Source organism: Nomascus leucogenys, chromosome 11, assembly GCF_006542625.1.
Source record: "Nomascus leucogenys isolate Asia chromosome 11, Asia_NLE_v1, whole genome shotgun sequence".
Taxonomy (NCBI): domain Eukaryota; kingdom Metazoa; phylum Chordata; class Mammalia; order Primates; family Hylobatidae; genus Nomascus; species Nomascus leucogenys.
The window spans coordinates 55,857,696-55,866,074 of NC_044391.1; the positions used below are offsets into that span (position 1 = coordinate 55,857,696).

The following is an 8,379-nucleotide window of genomic DNA, read 5'->3' on the forward strand; positions in this document are numbered from 1 at the left end:
TCCAAGTATCACTTCTCTATACATTTCCCACTCATGATTCACACAATAACCTCAACATCATGAAGCAGCGACTGGAAGAGAGCACAATTAATTTAATAAATGACTTTGAGAAGCACATTAGGTAGTTTGGGTTGGGAGATATTTGGGGTTTTAGTAGTCAAGTTTAGGAAAACAGGGACTTAATTTGGAGTACCAACAAATATAAAGGAAGTGACTGAGTTAAAAAAAAAAAAAACTACTTGAGAAGTGCAATTACCTTTCACAAGTCATGGAAACTGGATTCTGATGGAAGTTATGTACCCACTAAGATAAAAGGTTTGCACAACCAAGCACAAAATTATTACATATTCAAGAATTTCTGTCCCAGATGGGCCATCAAAGCACTTTCATAAAGAAAACTTCCCTTCATTTCTTGATCCCAAGACTTGGAGATCTTTGTTTTAACTTTTAAGTTCAGGAATGCAAGTGCAGGTTTGTCACATAGGTAAATTTGTGTCATGGGGTTTTGCTGTACAGATCGTTTAATCACCAGGGTATTTAGCCTAGTACCCATTAGTTATTTTTCCTGATCCTCTCCCTCCTCCCACCTTCCACCCTGCAAAAGCCTCCAGTGTGTGTTTTTCCCCTCCATGTGTCCATGTGACTTGCAGTTCTTTAAAAAGAGATCTACAGTAGAACTCTTCTACAGATAAAAGAGTTACTTTAGAAATTAATACTGCAAAGGATACATATGGGGGCATTGCTGATTACACTTTTATTTGCCCTGAATACAACTTTTGTAGCCATTATTAACTCATTACTGCTCAAATAGATTTTTTAACTTCATATGTTAACAATACAACCCACTCTTTCTCTGTCCTAAGGGCTCTATGTGCATGATTCTGTCTAGGCAACAATGATAACAAATATGTATATGGCACTTTTTATGTGCCAGACACTTTTCTAAATGCTTTCATAGTGGCTCATTTAATCCATATAATAATAACATTAGGTGGTTATTATTATATCCCCAAGTTTGCAGATGAGTACATTGAGATACAGAGAAATGAAGTCCGCTGAAATTCACTTACTGCAGTCAGAATCAAGATTTGAAGCCAGGAAAACAGGCTCCAGAATCCATGCTTTTAATCGTCATTAATGATTAATCACTGTACTATATCAACTTTAAATAAAGGACCCTTCCTGTTCCCCTACCTTACTTCTGCTTGTACTTTAGAGTGTAGTTAAAATTTCCTATTTCCAAATAAAATCTCTAATTCTTCAACCTGGGTCAAAACATCTCATCCAAAGACAATTTGAAGAGAGCAACTGTCACCATATTTTAATATTGAGATTACATATTAATTATTCTTCACTTGACAATAACTTACTTAAGACAAAATTCAATTTGTTCTCCATATATTGTCAGCATAACGTTATGTGTCTGGTAAATGGCAGGTAATCAATACATATTTATTATAGATAAAAGTTGAATGATAATGATCACGCAGAAACAGAGAAAGACATAAAAACTATCTATCTAATACTGCAGTGGTTAGTATGGGTTTTAGGTTTAAACAAATCTAGGCTCCAGTTCTGCTTCTCTCACTTTCTAAATGGGACCTTGGACAAGTTACTTATGCTCTCTCTCTATGCTACTGTATTCTCATATATAAAGTGGAAATAAGAGTCCTCAAAGTTTTATTGGGAATAGAAAATGACATATGTATATAAATCACTTAGCACCATTTATGGTAAACTAAGTAATTAGTAAATGTTAGCCATTATTTTTATTATACTTTTCAGTGCTCAGTCCCATATTCATACCAAATAGTGCTTATTAGGTTGAAAATTAATAACATATATGGTCGTTTTTGGACAAAACATTCTCAGTTGAGGGGAAGAATCAATCTGTTAAAAGTTTAGAGAGATGAAGAACTCTTGGAGAAATGGAATATTTTGCCTGAGAAAAACGATTATTAAGAGAAAAGTTGCATAAGATATTATCATTATTTAAGACTGTATTACATGTTGAAAATAAAATATTCACCTGTTTTATCAAAAATTAAATATGTAAATAATTAAAAAGTAGTAAGAGCTTACATTAGATTGCACTTAGGGTCTGAAAAGGTGTGAGATATTTAAGAAGTGAAAGAAAGCTGACTGAAGTAAGCATGAAAAATCATTTTTTGAAAAATAATATATATCATTTATCTTCGTTTCACTCTCATCTAGAGGCAAAACACAGATTATTTTAATTTCTAAGATTTATTTCTACCAAACTCATTTCAACATTATAATTTATTATTAAATAGTAATTATTCCTCACTTGACAATATCCTTAACATCAAACTCAGCTTGTTTGCTGTGTATTGTCAACATAATGTTCTGAATCTAGTGAATGACAATAATTCAATACATATTTATTAGATAGAAAAAAGCTGAATGATAATGAGTATGCAGAATCAGAGAAGAATGTAAAAAAACAAATTTATTAAAATAAATTTATATCATAAATGTTATAAACATTGTGACATTATAAATGTTAATAAATGCATTGCTGATGACATTTTTTACCTGGAAAAGGGAGGTCTTCCCACAGAAGCCAACAAGTAGTCAGTTTGTGACTTATTTTTCAAAAACTTACATGTTTTAAAAAGTTACTTTTACCTTGTATTGCTTAGTAACTTGTCAGATTCTGTTAAAAATCAATCAGCAGAGTTCCAACGTTTTCCTCGTTTATTGTTTTAATTCTAGAAAGGATAAACATAAAGTTAATTAATGACTGCCATAAGTACTGAAAAATAATTACTTTGAAATAAAATGAATCATTCCCCATAAATCCACATTTATTATTACAGATTTATATTCTTCCCATAGATAAATGTGGCTTATGTGCCTCATTGCTCTATTTTAAAAACAGTCCTTTTTTCAGTAGTTGATTTCCTGAAAAATTTTATAGTCCTTTGTAGAAGAGAGTCAAGGTGAATTTTTCAAATCATGTTCTGCCAAAACTGAAGTGACTCCAGGAACAATAGTCTATAGTTAAGCAAAGTGAACCTGAGGAATAAATCCACAGGATATTATCTATCCTGAATTCTCAGAAGCTTGTATGCTTTCAAGGCAAGAGGATAGATTGTCATGGATATGCAAGTAGAAGTCTTGAGCTCTTTGGCATCTCTGAATACTGCCAAAATATCAACAGCAGTTATCCATGAGGGCTTTGGTTTTGCTATAACTTTTTCATATAATTACAGTATTGAGATTTCCTTTATCTTCTGGGAGACAGTACCTCTGGGAGAGAAGAACACAAGTCAATTAATTAATGACTTCTAGGATCTAGAAGCAAGATCCATGAAGATCTCAGAAATTCTAGATTTTTTTAAAAAGCCTAAGAGTACTTAAAGTACATATAAGACATTCTTTAGAAAAAATCACAAGGATCTTTTAATTTTAATTTCTTCACTGAAAAAGCAGCATTTTCAATTTATCATTATAGCACAGTTTTTTAAAAGCAAGTAGAAATAGATATGAAAGGAAATGTTGTGGTTCATAATGCCATTTGTAGGAAAATTTTGAGTCCTAGTCATAAAGTTAATTTCATATTTACTTTCAGAATTCTACTCACCCAAATCTCTCCTTGATGACTTTTTAACTATATTTTCTCAATAGTAATTGAGAAGAAAGATAGAATAGCATGACCATGATATGGGCAAAATCCAACAAATGCCCTCTAATCCATCAAGTAAAGGCCACATGATTAACTGGATCTAAAGTTGTGTTTATATTGTAATTTTAATTGCTTTAAAGTTGTTTATTCAGGTGTCATGTATTAAGTTAGTAACTTCACATCAGTCCCTGTATATAGTTCAAAATAACTTAAAGAACTGTTGGTTCCTTCCGGTGAGTGTTAAAATTCTTAAAGATGGTGTGTCTGGAGTTTGTTCCTTCAGATGTTCAGATGTGTCCGGAGTTTCTTCCTTCTGGTGGGTTTGTGGTCTCACTGACCTCAGAAGTGAGTTACAGCTCTTAAACACTCTTAAAGGTGGCGTGTCTGGAGTTGTTTGTTCCTGCCAGTGGGTTCCTGGTCTCGCTGGCTTCAGGAATGAAGCTGCAGACCTTCGCGGTGAGTGCTACAGCTAATAAAGGTGGTGCGTCTGGAGTTGTTCGTTCCTCCCGGTGGGTTCGTGGTCTCGCTGACTTGGAACCAACCCAAATGTCCATCAATGATAGACTGGATTAAGAAAATGTGGCACATATACACCATGGAATACTATGCAGCCATAAAAAAGGATGAGTTCATGTCCTTTGTTGGGACATGGATGAAACTGTAAACCATCATTCTCAGTAAACTATCGCAAGGACAGAAAACCAAACACCGCACATTCTCACTCATAAGTGGGAATTGAACAACGACAACACTTGGACACAGGGTGGGGAACATCGCACATCAGGGCCTGTCATGAGGTGGGGGGGAGTGGGGAGGGATAGCATTAGGAGATATACCTAATGTAAATGACGAGTTAATGAGTGCAGCACACCAACATGGCACATGTATACATACGTAACAAACCTGCACATTGTGCACATGTACCCTAGAACTTAAAGTCTAATAATAATTAAAAAACAAAAAAAAAAAGGAAAAGAAACAAAACAAAACAAAAAGGAGTGAAGCTGCAGACCTTTGCAATGAGTGTTACAGCTCATAAAGGCAGCACCTCTGGAGTTGTTCTTCCTCCTGGTGGGTTTGTAGTCTCACTTGCTTCAGGAGTGAAGCTGCAGACCTTGGTGGTGAATTTTACAGCTCATAAAAGCAATACAGACCCAAAGAGTGAGCAGCAGCAAGATTTGCTACTAAGCTAAAAAACAAAGGTTCCACAGGGTGGAAGAGGTGGAAGAAGACCCTAGGGGGTTGCTTTTATTACCTTATTTGGCCCCACCCATGTGCTGCTGATTGGTCCATTTTACAGAGCGCTGATTGGTCCATTTTTCAGAGTGCTGATTGGTCTGTTTTTACAGAGTGCTGATTGGTGTGTTTACAAACCTTCAGCTAGACACAGAGTGCTGATTGGTGCGTTTACAAACCTTTCCCTAGACATAGAGCACTGATTGGTGTGTTTACAATCCTTTAGCTAGACAGAAAAGTTCTCCAAGTCCCCGCCAGACCCAGAAGCCCAGCCGGCTTCACCTCTCAGTTGGTTCAGCAAAATGAATGTGTTCAGTAAGGAGACTGAATTTAGAGCTCATTTTATCAATTGTTGTGTTCCCCTAGTAAAATTATCCCTCTGTTAAGCAGTAAGAATATTCATTCAGCAGGGACAAATGTCATGCAGGCATCCAGCAAAAAAAAGTTGAGAGTGAGTTGATAGGTTTTACAGTGGTGGCTGACATTCCCATTTTGACCCCTTGTAGTTGGACCTGTAATTGTTTCATATATTTGTTGCTAATGAAGAGCACAGATTATATCCTGGATGACAGTTACTCACCTTTCTAAAGTAATGACATCCAGTTGGTCTAACAACTGAATCTTTAATAAATGATTCCAGTTGCTGCCGCCAACGCTACCACCGCGTTTGGATGTAGAATTTGGAATCCCTGCACCCCTGTTAACAAGGAAGCAGAGTTTGAACTGCCAGCTTTCCTCAGCAAGCTGTGGACGCTTGTGGAGGAAACCCACACTAACGAATTCATCACCTGGAACCAGAATGGCCAAAGTTTTCTGGTCTTGGATGAGCAACGATTTGCAAAAGAAATTCTTACCAAATATTTCAAGCACAATAATACGGCAAGCTTTGTGAGGCAACTGAATATGTGTGATTTCTGTAAAGTAGTACATATCGACTCTGAAATTGTAAAGCAGGAAAGAGATGGTCCTGTGGAATTTCAGCATCCTTACTTCAAACAAGGACAGGATGACTTGCTGGAGAACATTAAAAGGAAGGTTTCATCTTCAAAACCAGAAGAAAATAAAAATTCTTCAGGAAGAATTTTTAAAAAATTATAGGTAGTGCTCAGAAGATTCCAATAAAACAGGAAACTATTGAGTACAGGCTTTCTGAATTAAAAAGTGAGAATGAGTCCCTTTAGAAGGAGGTGTCAGAATTACGAGCAAAGCATGCACAACAGGAACAAGTTATTCAAAAGATTGTCCAGTTTACTGTTGCATTGGTTCAAAATAACCAACTTGTGAGTTTAAAACTTAAAAGGCCTCTACTTTAAACACTAATGGAGCCCAAAAGAAGAATCTGTTTCAGCACATAATCAAAGAACCAACTGATAATCACCATCATAAAGTTCCACACAGTAGGACTGAAGGTTTAAAGCCAAGGGAGATGATTTCAGATGACATCATTATTTACAATGCTACTGATGATAATGCGAATGAAGAAAATATCCCAGTTATTCCAGAAACTGGGATATTATATCATATGTGTATATCATATATATATATATATGTATATATATATACATATATATATATATACATATATATATATATATCTCCAGGATGTTATATCTGATCCCTCCAATTGTAGCCAGTACCCTGATATTGTCATTGTTGAAGAAGACAGTGAAGATGAGTATGCACCTGCCATTCAGAGTGGAGAGCAGAGTGAACCAGCCAGAGAATCCCTAAGTGAGAATCCCTAATCTCATGAGTGAGAACATGCTGTGTTTGGTTTTCTGTTCTTGTGTGTGTTTGCTGACAATAATGGTTTCCAGCTTCATCCATGTCCCTGCAAAGGACACGAACTCATCCTTTTTTATGGCTGCATAGTATTCCATGGTGTATATGTGCCGTATTTTCTTTATCCAGTCTATCGTGAATGGGCATTTGGGTTGTTCCAAGTCCTTGCTATCATGAATAGTGTGGCAATAAACATACATGTGCATGAGTTCTTATAGTCGAATGATTTATAATCTTTTGAGTATATACCCAGTAATGGGATTGCTGGGTCAAGTGGTATTTCTGGTTCTAGATCCTTGAGGAATCACCACACTGTCTTCCACAATGGTTGAATTAATTTATACTCCCACCAACAGTGTAAAAGCATTCCTATTTCACCACATCCTCTCCAGCATCTGTTGTTTCCTGACTTTTTAATGATCGCCATTCTAACTGGCATGAGATGGTATTTCATTGTGGTTTTGATTTGCATTTCTCTAATGACCAGTGATGATGAGCTTTTTTTCATATGTTTGTTGGCCACATAAATGTCTTCTTTTGAGAAGTGTCTGTTCATATCCTTCACCCACTTTTTGATGGTGTTGTTTGTTTTTTTCTTGTACATTTGTTTAAGTTATGTGTAGATTCTGGTTATTAGCCCTTTATTAAAACTTAAAAAAGCCCTTTGTCAGATGGATAGATTGCAGAAATTTTCTCCCATTCTGTAGGTTGTCTGTTCACTCTGATGATAGTTTCTTTTGCTGTGCAGAAGCTTTTTAGTTTAATTAGATCCCATTTGTCAATTTTGGCTTTTGTTGCCATTGCTTTTGGTGTTTTAGTCATGAAGTCTTTGCCCATGCCTATGTCCTGAATGGTATTGCCTAGGTTTTATTCTAGGTTTTTTTTGTGGTTTTAGATCTGACATTTAAGTCTTTAGTCTATCTTGAGTTAATATTTGTGCAAGATGTAAGAAAGGGGTCCAGTTTCAGTTTTCTGCATGTGGCTAGCTAGTTTTCCCAACACCATTTATTAAATAGGGACTCCTTCCCCATTGCTTGTTTTTGTCAGATTTGTCAAGCATCAGATGGCTGGACATGTGTGGTGTTATTTCTGAGGGCTCTGTTCTATTCCACTGGTCTATATATCTCTTTTGGTACCAGTACCATGCTGTTACATTTACTGTAGCCTTGTAGTATGGTTTGAAGTCAGGTAGCATGATGCCTTCAGCTTTGTTCCTTTTGCTTAGGATTATCTTGGCTATACGGGCTCTTTTTTGGTTCCACATGAAATTTAAAGTAGTTTTTTCTAGTTGTGCGAAGAAAGCCAATGGTAGCTTGATGGGGATAACATTGAATCTACTAATTACTTTGGGCAGTATGGCCATTTTCACGGTACTGATTCTTCCTATCCATGAGCATGGAATGTTTTTCCATTTGTTTGTGTCTTCTCTTATTTCCTTGAGCAGTAATTTGTAGTTCTCCTTGAAGAGATCTTTGGCATCCCTTGTAAGTTGTATGCCTAGATATTTTATTCTCTTTGTAGCAATTGTGGATGGGAGTTCACTCATGATTTGGCTTTCTGCTTGTCCATTATTAGTGTAGAGGAATGTTTGTGATTTTTGCACATTGATTCTGTATCCTGAGACTTTGCTGAAGTTGCTTACCAGCTTAAGGAGATACTGGGCTGAGACAATGGGGTTTTCTAAATATACTCTCATGTCATCTGCAAACAGA

The 8,379-nt window shown here is 36.0% G+C and overlaps 1 pseudogene; it reads left to right on the plus strand.

The window, feature by feature from the left end:
• Nucleotides 1–59: 59 nt before the first annotated feature.
• Nucleotides 60–6,630, plus strand: LOC100592007 (annotated as a pseudogene).
• The last annotated feature ends 1,749 nt before the right edge of the window (nt 6,631–8,379 follow it).